Source organism: Anolis carolinensis, chromosome 4, assembly GCF_035594765.1.
Source record: "Anolis carolinensis isolate JA03-04 chromosome 4, rAnoCar3.1.pri, whole genome shotgun sequence".
Lineage (NCBI taxonomy): Eukaryota > Metazoa > Chordata > Lepidosauria > Squamata > Dactyloidae > Anolis > Anolis carolinensis.
This window is the reverse complement of record NC_085844.1, coordinates 104,798,427-104,816,097: the sequence shown is the minus strand read 5'-3', so window position 1 is coordinate 104,816,097 and position 17,671 is coordinate 104,798,427. Positions and strand designations below refer to the sequence as shown.

General features: G+C 39.6%; 1 protein-coding gene across 3 annotated transcripts in view; it reads left to right on the top strand.

Moving 5' to 3' along the window:
• Positions 1–17,671, top strand: part of cdh18 (cadherin 18) — an 854,880-nt gene that overhangs the window by 483,512 nt on the left and 353,697 nt on the right. For all 3 annotated transcript variants that reach the window (XM_062977606.1, XM_008114216.3, XM_008114218.2), the window contains one exon: positions 6,632–6,811. The gene's annotated coding sequence lies outside the window, so the exon portion shown is untranslated. The remainder of the gene's footprint in view (positions 1–6,631; positions 6,812–17,671) is intronic.

Here is a 17,671-nt window from a genome sequence, read left to right as displayed (position 1 = left end):
CCACTGTCGGAGTTTGCCTACAATAATGGGGTCCAGGCTTCAATTAAGGAAACCCCGTTCTTTGCAAACTATGGCTTCCATCCACGTTTCTTTCCTCCTGTCATTGAAACCTCAGAAGTTCCCGCAGCAGAGGACTGGCTGCAGGAACTCACAGCAGTGCAGCAACTTTTGCTCCAGCAACTGGACCAAGCCAAGGAGGACTATAAACGCCACGCTGACAAGCATCGCCAGCCGGGCCCCGAAATCAAGGTAGGAGACCGGGTTCTTCTGTCCACTCGCTTTTTGCCCTCCCACCGTCCCTGCCGGAAGCTAGATGCCCGTTTCATTGGTCCCTATCCAGTGGTGGCGCAACTTAACCCCGTGACTTTCAAACTCCAACTTCCGCGCTCTATGCGCATTCATCCAGTGTTCCATCGCTCCCTGCTCCTTCCGGCGGATGGTGTGCGCCCTGATGCAGACCGGCCGGCCCCCGCCCCTGTTCTGGTGGACGGAGAAGAAGAGTTCGAGGTTCAGGACATTTTGGATTCTCGCTTTCACCGCCGCCGCCTACAATATCTCATTGACTGGGTGGGTTTTGGCCCCGAAGAGCGCTCTTGGGAAGACGCTTCCACGGTTCATGCTCCTGATCTAACCCGCCGCTTCCATCAGACCTATCCCGCCAAACCGCGGCCTCGCGCCTCGGGGAGAGAGTCCCAGTTTGAGAGGGGGCTTGAGGAGGGGGATAGTGTGATGACTCATGGGCCATGTAGTCCCATTCCTAGTGCTGTTGTGACTGACGAAGAGGAGAACTTGGGTTTTCCTCCATTTCAGCCAGAAAGGGAACCATTTCAGCCAGAAATTGAGCCTTTGCACCTGCAGGAGGCTTGTCTTCCAGAAATCTCCCAAACAAGCCCGGAGTCGAGTTCTCCCCCTTTTTCGCGCCGTAATTACATTCTCCAGCAGAAAGGAGTGCAACAGGCTAATCGCAGGAGTTTGAGAATAGCAGCAAAGCATTCAGATGATTAAAGCCTGTTCCCATGAGAAATTTTAGGGAGTCATACATCTGGACACAGAGATTGACTTTCGTTTCTGGTTCCCCAGAGAAGTGTTCTCTGGTGGGGAAAACAAGGCCTATTTAGGTTCCTTGCTCCCGGAGGGATTTTGCGGAGTCAATTCGTCAGCAACTGGAGTAGTGTGTGTGGACAGCTACTCCGCTTCCAAGCCTTGTTTCCTGATTCAAGCCTTCGTTTTCCAGCCTTGTTCTTCCACGGATTTTGCCTTGCCTTCCAAGACCCAGCCTTGCCTTGTTTCCCGGATTTTGCCAAGTAAATACCACGGATCTTGTCCTTGCTCCTCGTTCCTTGCTGCCTTGTATCCAAGCCTTGTTTTTCCAAGAATCAAGTTACTTCCTAGCCTCGTTCAAGTTCATGGACTAAAAGACCTTGTCATCTCCCCTCACTTTGCCTGGCAAAGTGAGTGTTTCGGTTATTGGATTATAACTTTGGACCTTAATATTTCATATTGGACATTGCTTCTTTGGACTAATTTTGACCTTTCCTGAAAGGTCTACTCCTGGACTAATTCATACGCTTGCTTTTATTAACTTTACATATTTCCTTAATAAAGATATTAGATAGATTCTGGCCTCTGTGTATGGTTATTGGTGCTCTGCTGCCTGGGTCCTGACATCTACAGACAACGCTGACTCTTTGGCTTAGAAATGGAGATGAGCACCAACTCCCAGAGTCGGTCACGACTGGGCTTAACATCAGGGGAAAACCTTTACCTTTACCTATGAGCAGGAAAAGGAATGGAGTTGATTTCTGCCTGTCTCTGAAATCCTCCCATTTCTACACACTGTGGTGACAGAGTCCCACAAGCAAATACCAGAAGCTGTCCTGTGTCATTTGATGGGCTCTGTGGTGTATAAAGGGAGGAAAGCCTACATATGATGAGGTCCTTAGTTCAGAGAATTATATTCTTTGGCATCTTTACTGTGCAATAGTTAAACTTACTTGCCCTTTCCTTCTTTTTTTCTTGAGAAACGAAGATGTCTGAAATACTTCTGTTTCCAAAGTATAAAAACCTTTCAGATTTACTGACTTCCCTCTCTTTGTCATAGCCAAGCAAACAAAAGAACATCCATGCAATGCCGTATTTTTTCAAAATGGGAAAATACTAGTTTTGCATAATATATATCTGTATATGTAATTGAGATGCTCTGTGTATAAAACTGTTGGGCCTTTAGGACATTATAGTGTTGGGAAAATCTAGAACCAGGTTCAGAGTGATTTCACCCTTTGTATTTGTGAGTGAAATATGAAGAAGAAGAGCCTAGTGCAATTTTGGTGGATATGAATCCCAGTACAAAAGATTTCCCCTTTTTCACCTTTTCACTGGTGATCAGTTGGACATTCCAGTTCATTGGACATACAAAGGTATTTTCTGATGGCAACATAGCCACTTACCTGCTGTACTTTTGTGAACACTAGACAGAGTGAAAACAGTTACGTCAGCCATATTGCCCCATACATTCATTTATTCGTTCATTGGATTTATGCCCTGCCTTTCTCCCAGAGTGGAATTCAAGGACACAGAAATACTGTCAAGCCTATCTTGGAATATTAATGGCAATGTCTATAATACAGGCAGCCCTCCTCCACATTTATGAATTTGATCAAATTTCAGGGAAAGATATTCCACCTAAACATAATAACTTCTTAATGGTATGAGCTATTCGTCATTGGAATATGCTGTCTCAAAGTGTGATGAAGTCTTCTTCTCTGTAGGTTTTTTAAGTGGAGCCCAGATGGCTATCTGTCAGGAATGTTTTGATTATGAATTCTTGCAATGCTAAGTGACTCTGGTGGTATTTTCCAACTCTATGATTCTATTATTATTTGCAGATTTGATTAATAATCTTCTATATCGTCCAGTGGAGCCCCAGTGGCAAAGTGCGTTAAAGCACTGAGCTGGAGACCGAAAGGTCCCAGGTTCAATCCCCGGTAGCGGCGTGAGTGGCTGCTGTTAGCTCCACCTCCTGCCAACCTAGCAGTTTGAAAACATGCCAATGTGAGTAGATCAATAGGTACCTGGTGGGAAGGTAATGGCGCTCCATGCAGTCATGCTGGCCACATGACCTTGGAGGTGTCTACGGACAATGCCGGCTCTTCGGCTTAGAAATGGAGATGAGCACCAGCCCCCAGGGTCAGACATGACTGGACTTTACCTTTACCTCATATCCTCCAGTGCAATTCTATGATCAAGTTCTAGTTCTACTCTATGGTGGAAGTTGACCACAGAGTAGTACTGGAGGATATAGAAATTCTTAATGAGGTTAAAAAAAGTCTCTTAAATTAAATTTTCTCAATTTCCTAAGGGTCCTGTGCCCCTATGCCCCACAAAAGTGATACCTGCCTCTACAAATAAATAGAGGCCGAATTCTTCATCTTAGATATATCAGTTTATTTCCTGCAGTTATTGTCCAAAACCCAAAAGCATTGAGGTTCAGGTATGATCTATAGTTATCCCACTCAACTTTGGAAGTTTTGAGTAGCACTGACTGTTTTTCCTTTCTTTCCCTAATACACACAATGGAGCTGAAGCCAAGCCTCGGGCTCAGGAATGCAGATAAATTTTGATCTTACAGAGACACAATGAATTTACCCCAAAGAAATCCCAAGCCCATCATCTAGGGATTACTAATGATTAATCAGAGTCTTCCCCTTACTAGTGCTGATATTCATCAGCAAACATTGTCTCCCATGAAACTATCACTTCCTATGCTAATAAGCTCCCATGGGTAGACAGGAGCGGTATGGAAGTAGAAGAATTCTTCCAGTGAAGGGCTTAAGTTTCATACCTCACATTTAACACCAGAAAGACGGTGGATCATAATTTGTACGATCTCTGATTGTTCTCCACCCTGTGTGTCTTCATTGGAATCAATCAGAATTTGGCACATCGGGTAAACCCCGAGATTTTGGACAACACAGTGACACATTTACCTGATTGTTTCCAGTTCTTCCACTTACCTGCAGTATTTCTTTCACTTTCCAGGAACAGATTTGCTTATTTGAGTCAAAAACAGAATGTATAATGTAACAAACAATAAAATTAAATAATAATAGGGAATTGAATGACCCTGCTCGTATTTTTGGGGTTAGTGCAATACTAGTACACAACTAATTCACATAAAGTTGAGGGGCAGAGAACTATACATACCCCGAGAATCTTAAAATATCCTGAAAATGATACTTTGTGTCAGCGCATTCAGTGTTTTCCAACCTTAGAAAGTTTTCCTGACCTTCTGAGGCCCTTCAGCTACTTTCACCCAATACTGCCTGTGATTTAGCATTTTGATGTGCAGTGCAGCTCTGTGAAACACAACCTGTGTGGCAATGGTTGATTCAGATAGATATATTTATGCCGTAAGGAGGTTTCATAAAAAAAGAAAAGAAAAGAAATTTCACTGGCCATGTCCAGGCATTGTTCTAAGTCTCCTTTTGCTGACCCAGTTACTTTGACACATTGTCTTAGTATATTTGATCACACTGTCCAAATTCAAGGCATTGTATGTGAGAGAATATATCCATGTGTTTTCCTGCCCACCTGATGATCTGGCAGCTGAGTCATTTCTCATGGGATCTAAGAAAGCTGTAGCAACATTGCCTGGGAGGTAAAATTCAAGGAGAATGGAGAAAATCAAGAGGGCACATAGTTACATGTCCAACATTTTACAGGCTCCAGATACTCCCATTCTTCTTCTTCCCACAACCATTTTATTTATGTAGAAGTCTGAATAATAATATAACATTCATGTTGTGCTGCTCAGTTAAGTTAGAATTTACCTAACTCAGAGATGCATGTGTGTACTTCCTATCGAAGTAATTATGCCAAGGGCATTGAGCTAATTACTTGACAACACTTGTGAGGATTTCCTGGGCATGTACTTTTTATCTGTGGTGATGTTGACTTTTGAATGGAGCTGCATTTCTAATTCCTTATCAGAGGAGCTTAAAATATTTTTGACATGCACGAATGGCCCCAGAAGTGACATCTATATTATATTACACTCCCAGAGTACATTTGTTTTATTGTTATTTTTATTACGATTTTCATTGTTTATTTCTCAAAACACATGACTCTGTTACAATTATTGAGATCTTGTACTCTCAAATTAGTGTATTTACACCCATTTTTGGGTTGTTAGAACTCATAATCATTTAGCAGGAAACTATTCAGTGAATTATGCTGCTTTTTGTACATCATGTGCAAATCTGGAGCAATTTTTCTTGAAGTTAGTATAATTTGGAAGACATACGACTATTATTTTGAATTTGGGCAAGTTCTTCAGATGGCTGTTCGTAATTAGAACAGAATGTCCTAATACCAAAGCAGAACTCATGGAAATGCAACTCCCAAATTACAACTAGTCTTGTAAGCTAATGTTCTGGGGAGGCTACAGCTGACCATCCCTAATCTCTATTTTGACTAGAAGTGGTTAATCAAGTTCTCAGTCAGAAATTACATGCTACCTAACTTCAAAACCATTCCATTCCATTTTGCTGCCTGAGGCAGAAGAACAAATGACACTTATATCTCTCATTGTCAAAGTGCATAATATTCCAGGTTAGCTAGCTTAGTTTGGCAAGTGAAGTAAAAAATAATACTATGATTTGTGAGAGCTAAAATCTGTTGCTTGAGGCAGTTATCTCAGGCTTTACTCGCACTGCAGAATTATAGCAGTTTAACACTACATTAACTGTAGTTCTTACCTTTCTGTGAGAGAGCTCTAGTATCACAACCAACTACAATTTCCAAAATCCCACTGCACTGTAGTGTTAAACTGCTATAATTCTGTACTCTGGGTATAACCTGAGATGGCTGCCTCAAGCAACAGACTTTGGCTGTCACAAATTAGAGTATTATTTTCTGTTATAATTCTATAGCAGTGGTTCTCAACCTGTGGGTCCCCGGATGTTTTGGCCTTCAACTCCCAGAAGTCCTAACTGCTGATAAACTAGCTGGGATTTCTGGGAGTTGTAGGCCAAAACACCTGGGGACCCACAGGTTGAGAACCACAGTTCTATAGGATGGGGATATGGAGTTTAAGTGGAGTCAAACTACAATGTAGATAGATACACTCTTACTGTACCTAATGATATGGCTGGCCCTGAATAATGTATTTTTTTCAGTGGAGGAATAAGATATTGAACTGATAATCTACTGTTTGTGCTCTGCCACTGAAGTATATAGTCCCTCCTCTCCTTCCTTGGCTCATCCTACAGGAATCCTTTTTACTGTGTAACCCTTTCTCCTTCTCCTTTGTTTACCATTGTCATTTCCTCCTTTTCCTACTTCTCAGGTTGTTCTGAGTTACCCATCAGTACTTGTTAAAATATAAATTTTTAAAATTTATATACTGTAATTTTATATTGTATTTAATAGTTTTAACTGATTTTATGTAATGATTGATTTTGTATAGGCACCTAATTGTGCCAGTGTTGTAAGCCGCCCTGAGTCCCTTCGGGTGAAAAGGGTGGGATATAAATATTGGAAATAAAACAATGAATTAAAAAATTGCCTCCAAAACTTACTGGTTGGTTGTTGTTAATTATAACCACATTATTCTTGTCTTTGTTGGTTCCAGGGAGAAGAAGCCATACTATGGTTGTCTTGTAACTGAGAGATGCACTCTGTGGCTACTGAAAAATTGGATATATTAATTGTTATCTCTGTTACCTGAGGACTTCATTTCATTTGATTCTTCTGGACAAGATCAATCAAGTGTCTTCTGGTTTTAAAGAATCAGTCTGAAAAGAACACTGTGGTAAGTTGAGGATCTTGGCAAAATAGGATGGGTCAGCTGAATTTCAAATATATGGAAGTTTGAGACTAAATAAATTCCAGTTTGCTTTCACACAACTCTTTTGAAGTAATTGGTTGTATATTTATTTGTTTACCTAGCATCTGTATAGATCGTATTTTAGAAGTGATATGTTTGACAGGTTCATTTTCCAGTGGTTTTAATCTGTAGTGCAGAGCCTGGAAGAAACTTGGTACAAATAATGAATTCCATGCAATTGATTCATTTTTCCAATGAGGAATGTTGAATGGCTTTGCTTTATGACTGGAGCAGAATGTGAGATTAATTTTACTCTATCTTCAGTTTAATTGTTGTTTTTTTAACTTTTAACATTGCTGGCTTCAGGATCTTACTCTGTGTGGGCTTAGGGATTTTGTATGATCCCAATGATGTTCACCACACTACTGTGGTATGCTTTGTAAATATTGAAGCACTGGTGGGGCAAATGGGAGCAGAGCAGAAAGAACTGCAGAAAGCAAAAATAGGAGAACAGACTGGAAAACATGCCAAGCTGGCTACTGGTGTGACTAGCTTTGTCAGATATGTTCTCTCTTTGCTTTAACAGAGAGGTAGCTGTAGCACGTTTATTACAGATGGCACAATGCTTTGCGAGAAGATGTTGTGTATGGTTTGCATCACATTTGCAAATGTTCTTCTTTACAGGTTCAGGTAGGGTGTGCTAGATAACTTTTTTCACAAGCCAGTGGATTTTTTAAAACAATAACAAAAATATCAGTTTTATCTCTTCTTAAAATCATTAATGTCATATTTTTCTAAATTGTAATTGTAATGTTCATTTTCTTGAAAAGTTTAATATTAGAACGGGCATGAGTGTATGGAAATAATTATAGAGGTTAAAGGTGACTAGTTACATTTTATTAGTTACAAATATGTTGCTCCTTTTCTCCGAATCTTGGGCATACAGGTGCATGGCTTGTGAGCAGACATTGCTAGCAATCTTTATCAATTGCAGTTTAAATGTGACCATGAGTTCATTGATTCAGAAATCCCAGAAATAGCTGCCAATTTTATATGAAATCAGCATATATCGTGTATGCATGTGAGTCAGTTGTGTACTCACTTTTTGATAACAGGTATAAGAACATGTGAAGTAGGGTAATGTAAATTGCTGAATTTGATGTCAAGTCAGGTAATTTAGGCATTAGGACTTGATTTTCTGTAATCCATAGTGTTGTGGCCAATACGTGATCTTTAAATCTGGGGTTAGTAACAGTGACATATTGTATAGAGCAAAGCTTCTGAAACTGTGAATTATGACTCCAAATGGGGTCATGTTAACTGAATGTTGGGGTCACAAAATATATGGCAACAGACAAAGGTTTCTAAACACTACCTAGTGGGTGTTTTAGATATTTATGTGAATCGGTTAGCAACAACATGCAGCAAATGCTGATTTTGCTTGATGCATTTCTTTTCAGTTTCAGAAATATTTCTCGTCAACTTTTGCTTCTATAAAACTAAGTTGAGTTCATAAACTATTAGGATTTGAAACCAAAAACATCAGTCATCTGCCATTAAACCTTCAAGAAGGATATGTCTGCAACCTGTACAGGGAGGGAATGGTTAAGAGGACATGGACTGTGTGTATGTATGTAATCAGAGGGGGCATGATAGCCATGTTTAAATATTTGACAGGTAGAGGAGGGGACAAACTTGTTTTCTGCCTCTCCAGAGATTAATACATGAAACAGTGGATTCAAATTACAGGAAAAGAGATTCCACCTAAACATTAGGAATAATTTCCTGAATGTAAGAGCTGCTCAATGGTGGGAAATGCTTCCTTGGAGTCCAGTGGAGTCTCCTTTTCTGAAAGTTTTTAAGCAGAAGCTAGGTGGCCACCTGTTAGGGGGTAAATTGATTATGTGATCCTGCATGGAAGAAGGGGAGTAAACTGGATGACCCTTGTGCTTTCTTCCAGCTCTATCATTCTATGAGATTATTACGGGAGCAATAGGGAGGTGGATATGGGTCCATTTCAAGTACATGGCCCACTCTCCAAAGCTGGACCTTTTATATTGGAGGTATGGACCCCTAAAAAAGACCCCATTGTGGTTCCCCAATTTAGTAGAAAAAAAGGAGAGTCAACAAAGTACATTCTATCACTTGAGGCTGTTAACCAAACATGCTAATGTAGCATGAAAAAATGTTGATGATGTTCTGCGTCCTGCAGTATTCAGCCAAGATTCAATTCTTTGTGTAAAAATAAACAAAAACACTTACCTTATTAGTATGCAAATTGGATTTTGTCTTTAATAAATGATAAAATTAAATATATACCAAATACATTTCTTTATGTTTTATTATCAGTAAATGTTTGATTCGTATAACTATTTTATGTACCTATATACCTAGGCCACATAAACATTTTTCAGGCTAAAGGGAGTTATGAGTGGGAAAAGTTTAACAAGCCCTGGTGTAGAGAAAAATATATAGTTAAAAATGTTCAATAAATGGTTGAAAAATTGGTTTCATGGGTGTTAGGTAGCCATGATGAGGAGAATCCACTGACAAGAACATTCATAGTTTAAGTTTAAGTCTGTACAAAATTCACACATGTGCTTTTAAAAAAACTTTCAGAGAGCACATTATTTCCAGGATGTAGTATTTTCCATGCAGAAAATAGTATTACTGCAAAAAAAAAAAAATCTGTGCCAAGAATGATGCTTTCTGTGCAAATAATTTTTAAAAATCCCCAAGTACAGCTTTTTTCTCCACAGAAATTACTGCTCCAAATACAGGAATCTGTGTAATGATTTTCTCTCCCTTCTTGAACAGAATAGAACCTGTGCAGAAAATGCTATTTTCTACACAATGAATATATGAATGTATGGAATAGTCCTGAACTCAGTATAAAACTATAAAACCTTAAGAGTTTGAAGGAGAATTTGTGGGCTATCAGGAACAACCCTGCTAAATGCAGACTTTTCAAATACATTACCCTCATCAAGTAGCTGTACCATTTCTTCTTGAAGACATCCACAGGACACTCCCTTGCTGATCTGCTTTCATTGCCAAGAAGTTCTTTCTAATTTTTAATTGTACTCTGCTGTCCTGAAACTTCAAATCATTAGATTGCATAGAAGGATAAAATAGTCAGGAGTTTACATTCTTCCACAAAAGGGCTAGGAGGATCTCCAAAGCACCACTTTTTTCAACAATTCACACCATATACAGGCAGTTCCCAGATTAAGAATATGATATGTTTTTTAGGTTTGTTCTTAAATAGAATTTGTATGCAAGTTGGAACAGGTACATCTTTTAAGTGTTATTCCTTCTATTTTTTAAAAAGTTTTGGATAGCATAGGGAAGGGTTCACACCCCTGTAATGTATGTTTTGCTGTGCCACTGTTCAGAAAAATCTTCTCATTTTCTGCTCTTGTGACTACTAGATTTTGAAAAAAAAAAAATGGGTTGTTGTGGAAACATTGATTGGTGATAAAGTTTCAGTGGATACACCTTTTCCCATGATAACTCTTAAAGGAGTGGACTTCCCTTCCTAGGGGTAGATTTATCTCATTCCAATTGTTTCACCCCCATTTGTAACTCAAAGTCATATGTAAGTCAGATGTTTGTAACTCGGGGACTGCCCGTAGTTACCTGAAAATCTGTGATGCCTGAACCTATGAGAATGAGTGATATATTCTCACACTAATTTAAATTAGGTAACCTATGAGTACATGTGGTCCTTTTTTGCACCCCTCCCAGTTCACCCAGCTTAATGTCCCAACATGATTCTGGCTTCTATGTTTAGTTATGTATATCATATGTAAGGTATTTAATGTAATTTTAAAGCATATTTACTGTCTTACCTAATATCCTATTCTCAGAATTTAGGATGTCATAAACATTTATAATAGATGATTTGTAAGAAAATAACACTCTGAAAATACAGAACTGAGCTATGTCAAATTTTGATTTGCCTTCCTAGCTTATTCCAAATAGAAGTGATGGATGGCTTTCAAGTAAAAGGTGAAAGACTATTCACAGGAGATGCTAAGGTTCACCAAACAAGTGGTGAAAATAGACCATTTCCACATTCAGTATCAAGCTGTACAAATCTCTTTGGGAATGAGACCAAATTGAACTGGTGTCAAGGTTGTTCTAGATGAAGGAGCTGAGGTTCTTTAAGGAAAGGGAAATCAGATACAAAAAAAGTGAAAATGTTGCGAAGTATATACTATGGATCACTCAGTTTGCTTAACCTTGCCTGTATATCTGTAACATGCTGACCTGTAACAAATACGAAATATGTTTTTCTTATTATAATGCAGATCTAATTTTAATGATGGAACATATATACTGCATTGGGAGAAATGTAGGATAAGTTAATAAATGTATACATTAATATACAGAACAAGATCTTTAAAGTAGTATAAAGCAGTGGTTAGACGCTATCCTGTATCCCTGTTTAAAACTGTCTTGTACTTAAGGCAGAATGCCAGAAGTTGTAAAGCTAAATCATGGATCATAATAAACCTTGAATAAATACATCCTCCATAAATTTTCTCCAAGCCTTTTGCTAATGCTGAGTTATAATATTACCTATGTCAGTGACTTCTAATAATTATTACAGCAAAATTTTCTTTTACTTGCTGAGGGTTGCATTAATTCCATTACACATCTGTTGTTCCTTTCTCAGATCAATAATACACAATGTTTTACTATTTCATATACCTTTTTTAAACCTAAAAGCAGACGAAAAGTGTCTTCAATTCTATATACTCTTTTATGCATTTTCCAGTTTTCTTAAATCCTTTTTTGAGGTGTACCACAGGAAATGGTGTACCACTGGTGTGGTGTATTGCTTTGAGTAGTAGACTACAACTCAGTCATAGAAACCCACTGAGTAACTTTTGACAGCTTAAACTCTCTCAGGTGTAAATTCTTTCTGGGACAAAAATCTTGTACATAAAACCCTGTGGTAGGATCACCATAGTTGAAAACATCTTGAAGGCACACAATCAGAAAGAAACACAAAATTAATCATTGATATAATGATTAATTATCCACTCTATGTCTAACCAATGATTATTTTGTTCTTAAACATAAGAGAAAATAATTTCAAATACTTTCTTCCATCTGAATGAGAGTATAGGAATAGTTCATTTTTCAATATTTTCTCCTTGTTGCACAATTTTGATTGTACAAAAAATGTTTAGAAGTTGAGAATGGCTGGATGTAAAACAGCTAATAAATAAACAATGGAAACAGCAGCAAATGGGTGTGCAAATAGGTGGTGAATGATGGGAAAGCAGTAGAAGAAAGATACAAAGCTTTTAATACTCTTCTTTCACCTTGGAAATATTCATGTGAGACACTGTAAAGCTCTTGTCTTACATCCTGATAGTCCTAGGTTTGTTTTAAAGCAGCTACAAGAGCCAATATTTCTACACTAATGAGAGTTTGGATTAGATGACCAGCAGTTTTGTGAATAGATTATAGAGAGACAAAAAAGAAGTAGGTTCAAAAAGAAGTGATGTGTTTTTGCCCCTTTCAGTGTATATCTGATGGTATCTCTGTATTGAATATATTTCATAGCACTTTGTTTACTTTCTAGAATTCCTTTGAATATATCTCAGCTTCACAATCTTCAAACATTTTATGCCAGCTGCTGTATTTCATTCCAGGCTCTTTTTCAAATCACCAGTAAATGTGTTGACTAGAAACACAATTTGTAGTGAAGGCCTATTATATACTTACCACAGAGATGTACATGTTGTTTCTTTGGGCATTATTTTTATGTATGTATTTATGTGGTTTCTCTCTTGCTGAGAAGAGAGGAAACGGTGCGCCTTCTGTTGCTTATACTATGATAAAAAGATTCCCACATTCAGAACTCTGAGGATGGAAATAGATATATGTCTACAAATAATCCTTTACTAAACTCTGTTGTTTGCCATGTGACATTATGACATTTCTCTTCCAATTCTGCTTTATATTTTAGACTAATGACATTCTGGAAGATTACAAAATGTGATGCTGCTTATGAGTAACATTATGGGTATTTATGGACATATATGACATAGGGTAGCATCTATTATTGGAAATTTTGCATTATTGACTTTAAGAATGAACAACCATCTCTTTCCATAAATCCTTCATGAAAGTGAAGGTCATGGTACAGAAAATATTTCTTGATGCTGCAATCAACAAAGCTAGTTGCTCACTTCTTATATTTTTCTCCCTCTTCCTGAATCACAACCTTCAGTAGGAAGGAGTAATTTAATAATCTGATCCCAAATGCCTTTTATCACCTTTTCTTGGGTCTCATATTCCCTTGCAATATGTTGAAGACTATATCTTATAATACGATTTCTTCAATGAAGCCAGCAAGGCAAAGTGACTTGAGTAGTGGACTATGACTCAAAAGCAGTGATTCTCAACCTGGGGTCCCCAGATGTTTTTTGGCTTTCAACTCCCAAAAATCCTAACAGTTGATAAACTGGCTGGGATTTCTGGGAGTTGTAGGCCAAAAACATCTGGGGACCCCAGGTTGAGAACCACTGCTCTAAAGGATAGGAATTCAATCCCCACTCGGAGATGAAACCTTGCTTGGGTAAGTTACATACTCTTAGCAATAGAAAACTCCATGATGGAGTTAGCATTGCCATATATCAGAAACTACTTCAAAGCACATAATAATAATCATATCTTCTAGTGTGGATCAGAAGAAAGGGGCAATTGTTGGTGGACTTCATAAGTCTTCCTGTTAGTCTTTTTGTTACATCATGGATCTTTGCCTCTGGGAGACAGCATACTTCTTGTGACATCTTATGGGTGTCAAAATACCACTGCTTCTATTCAATGCAATATGTGATGTCTGCTATCATCAGATATCTATTATTCTTCTGGAGCTTGATAATCCAAGGCTCTTTCATCCATAGAACCTTTCAAGATCACCGCTGTGACTTTAGATAAGACATGGGCAAGCTTCGGCCCTCCCTTCCGGTGTTTTGGACTTATAATAATATAATAACTTTATTCTTATATCCCGCCCCATTTCCCCAAAGGGACTCGGGGTGACTTATACGGGGACCAAAGCCCAGTGGAACAAGAATTAAAATACATCATGATAAAATGCATTAGCATTATCATCATCATCATCATCATCATTTAATTACTTATTAATCGCCCTCCATCCACGATGCTCTAGGCGATTTACAAGATAAAATTGTAAAGGATAAAAATACATATGTACAAATATTAATAAAATTAACATAGATTAAAAGCTCTAGTAAAGAGCCAGGTCTTGAGTGCTAGGGTAAAAGGCCCTAACTCACGCATGGCTCTCATGTAGGGCGGCAAGGCATTCCATAAGGCAGGGGCAGAAACAGAAAAAGCTCTGCGTCTGGTCCTTTCCAAGTGCACTTCTCTAGGACCCGGTACATAAAGTAAGTCTCGTTGGTATGGTCGTTGCGACCTCCGATAATGGGAGAAGGAGAGACGGTCCCTAAGGTACGATGGGCCCTGGCCGTAAAGAGTTTTAAAGGTCAGAACTAGCATCTTATATAGACCACGATAATCAGTTGGAAGCCAATGAAGATGCTGCAGCACTGGTGTTATGTGGCATTTCATGGGTGTTCTTGTGAGTAGCCTGGCTGCCGCATTCTGAACAATACGGAGCTTTCGGGTTGTGGACATCGGAAGACCAATATACAGGGCATTGCAATAGTCCAGCCTAGACGTGACTGTGGCATGGATGACTGTTGCCAGCGCCTCATCAGATAGATAGGGTGCCAGTTGCCTCGCTTGTCATAGGTGGAAAAAGACCTGTTTGCTGGCAGCAGCGACTTGAGCTTCCATTATCAGCTGCGAATCTAAAATGACACCCAGGCTCTTAACGATAGGCGAAGGAGATAGGGCAGCACCATCGAAGGTGGGTAGCAAGTGGGTCAGACCAGTCGAGCGGCCATGCCAGAGAATCTCGGTCTTCGCCGGGTTCACCTTCAGTCTACTAGCACGTAGCCAGTTCGACAGAGCCTCCAGACATAAGGTGAAATTGTCTGGTATTGACGTTGCTCCAGGCTCCAAGCGCAGAAGGAGTTGGGTGTCGTACGCATATTGATAGCAGTCTAGGCCGAAACTCTGAACCAAACTAGCAAGGGGTCTAACATAGATGTTGAAGAGAAGAGGGGAGAGAATTGCACCTTGGGGTACCCCACATAGGAGGGGAGATCTGTCAGAGACTTGATCCATATACTCCACGCATTGGCTCCGGTTTCGCAGAAATGAGTTGAACCAGTTGAGGGCCTGACCGCTAACTGGCGAGACGGTGAATCATTAGATCGTAGTCAACGGTGTCAAACGCTGCGGTAAGGTCGAGAAGTACCACTAGCGCTGATCCGCTGCTATCAGACTGGCGACGAAGTTCATCTGTAATGGCAACCAGGACTGTCTCCGTCCCATGGCCAGGGTGGAAGCCTGACTGGAAAGGGTCCAGGCCGGCTGTATCATCCAGAAATTGTTGCAATTGTTCCAGTACAGCCCGCTCTATCATCTTACCCAAGAATGGGAGGTTGGAGACAGGACGATAGTTGGCAAGGGTCATGGGATCCAAGCTAGGCTTCTTTAGCAAAGGACGAACCCTTGCCTCTTTTAGGTTGTCCGGGAAGACCCCCTGTTCAAGAGAGCCATTGATTATATTACTCAACGGATCGAGTAGACCTTCCAGGCAGCTCTTCACCAGCCAGGAGGGGCACGGATCAAGGGAACAGGTGGTTGGTTTTGCAACAGCGACATCTTCCTTGTCAAGCGGAGTAAATCGGTCAAAGTTAGGCCCACTAAGCGGCCACAAAGTCTCAAGCTCACTTAAGGTATCAACTGTAGGGGGCAGTTCCTGCCGAAGCACGGTGATTTTATCAGTGAAAAACTTCTGGAATGCCTCTGCTGTAAGAGCCGTGGTTGCTGGGTTTTGGACTAAGGGAGCCGGATTGGTCAAAGCACGAACGATTTTGAATACTTGAGCTGGGCGCGATCTAGCAGAGGCTATTAAGGAGGAATTGTAAGATTTTTTAGCATCCTTGACAGCTGATTCGTAGGACCTGCGAATTAACCTTTATGTGGTTAATTATAAGCATTAACCACATAAAAACATGTAAAACACCATAAATGTGGTGCAGGCTGCTTAGCAGCCAGCTGTAACAAATCACTCTAACCAAGAGGTCATGAGTTCGAGGCCAGCCCGTGCCTGCGTTTGTCTCTGTTTCTGTTTTATGTTATGGCATTGAATGTTTGCCTTATGTGTGTGCAATGTGATCCACCCTGAGTCCCCTTCGGGGTGAGAAGGGCGGAATATAAATACTGTAAATAAATAAATAAATAAATAAATAAAAACATGAACTCAACAACAACTTATACCAGTTGCCAAGTACCAGTACCGGCTGTTAGGAATTGTGGGAGTTGAAGTCCAAAACATTTGGAGGGCCAAAGTTTGCCCTGCCTGCTTTAGATTCACCAGGTTTTTGTCCCCATTCCCATATTTCATAATCACTGATTATGAATTTATAACAACCCTGTGTAGTGCCATGCTTTAAGCATGGTTCTTGATAGTTCTACTTCTGTGTGTCATAGTCATCCAAGTATCTTTTTTCTGTGTTCTAGAATTGGCACGTCCCCTAGATACTTCCCACATGTCTTGCTCTACCAGAAAAATTTGCTTTACTCTTTCCAAAAAAAAATATTCCTCTTGATAAGTTCAAGAGCAGATATAAGGGACTCAATCTACTGTGCTGTCTTCTCTAACAGGACAACTAGCTTGCTCTTGCTGCAACTATAGAATGGCAGATCCTCTGACACCGCAACAATCCTCTCCATCTATGTTCATCTCCTATATAAGTAACAACATAGCTGTCAAGGCTTCTAAAGTCCCCCACTAAATGCCCTCAAATGAGCTTTTTTCTGTTCCTCTTTTCTGAGTGCCAAAGATGGAAGGAGCATTTGGCTCCACCCCAATTAACTCTGATTCATTAGAGTTGGTCCTTGGAGTTCAATATGATAAAAATGGCAAAAAAACCTCCCTGTGGTGATGAACTTTTCTCTCCTTGTAAGTATTTTGTATTGGTCAACCTTTTTGATATCTCAGTCTTGAAATCTGACTGTGATGTGTGTGTGTGTGCGTGTGTGTGTAAATCGTCATATCCTTATTAATATTCCATTACATAACAATAATCATTCATTTGACAGGCATTTGCTGTATACTGATACAGTTAGCAACTATTTCCATTTCCCACTAGAATAAATATTATATGTATTCTAAGATATGCTTTAGTAAATTCATGCTGTTCAAGTCCATTAGGTTACACTGATGATGGATGTGAGGATCAAAAATGTACATTTTAATGAATATTCATTAAGTGTGTTATTTCCCATATCTATCTGACAAAATATTCTAGCTTTAGTATTCCAGCATGCATGTTGCATAACAGGAATGTTTCATGTAATTGGGATGAACAGGAAGCTAATTTGGAATGCAGCACAAGTAGGAAATGCTATTGGAGAAGAGCATGAGACAAGAGGTAGCAGCATTGGGCTGCAGGCAGCTGAGGACAGATACAGCAGAATTGAAAATCTCAGCATTATTGGTAATGAGTTTAAATAAATCCTGGGGCAGACTCAAAGACTGGTCAAATTGCATGATCTGGTTTTGAATAAAAATAGGCTCAAGTTATAATAAGGATGTAGTAGACGTATAAACAGGGAAGCAAGCAGATTAGGAAGTCAGTTGGCAAGAACATCAACAGAAGAACTTGCTGCCAAGAAGTAATAACTGGGAAGCAATGGCTGAGAACTCACAGTAATGATTGG